We start from the raw sequence: 813 nt of genomic DNA, 5'->3' as shown, positions 1-813 counted from the left end.
TATATATATATATATATATATATATATATATATGATTAAATACATAATTAAATACATAATTAAATATATTATTAAACATATAATTAAATATATAATTTAATATATAATAATATATATAATAATATATATTAAAATATATATTTTGTGTGTATGTACACCTCAGGTTTAGTATTGAAGGTAGATACAGAATGCCCAATAGAAGCAATAAAATTATATTGTTCTCCTTTTATATTATTAAGCTTTGCTGCTAGAGCAGCACAGCAGCAGCAGCAGCAGCACCCAGCTGGTGATTTGTTGCTGCTACCTGACCCTATATATAATACATATATGCATGCAGATGTTTATAAAGAAGAAACAGAAAAAGAAAAAAATAAAAAAAATAACGAAAATAAATTTATATTACGCTCCTCTTTTGGTTCTTTCTGGGGGAGGCATCAAAGCAAAATACACACAAAAGAAAAAGCAGCAGTATTTGTAGATTTACATTCTTTTATTAAAAATAAAAATAAAGAAAAAGAAAAAGAAAAAGAAAAAAATAAAGATAAAGAAAATAATAATTTTTATTTTAGTTTTTATAAGAGTGATGATGATGATGATGATAGTTTTAATTTATTTACAGATCAAGACAAACAAAATAAACCATCAACAAGCAGCACCACACAAGCAGAGCAGCAGCAACCTGCTGCTGCTGCTGCTGCTGCTGCTGCTGCTGCTGCTGCTGCTGGTGCTGCTGCTGCTGGTGTTGAGGATGATGATGATGCTGCTGCTGCTGATGCAGACGCAGCAACACAGCAGAAAGACCAGAAACAGATG

The sequence above is a fragment of the Eimeria mitis genome, genomic scaffold (genome assembly GCF_000499745.2).
Source record: "Eimeria mitis Houghton genomic scaffold, Emh_scaff3164, whole genome shotgun sequence".
Classification (NCBI taxonomy): domain Eukaryota; phylum Apicomplexa; class Conoidasida; order Eucoccidiorida; family Eimeriidae; genus Eimeria; species Eimeria mitis.
The sequence above is the reverse complement of the archived record's forward strand: the minus strand, read 5'-3'. Positions refer to the sequence as shown.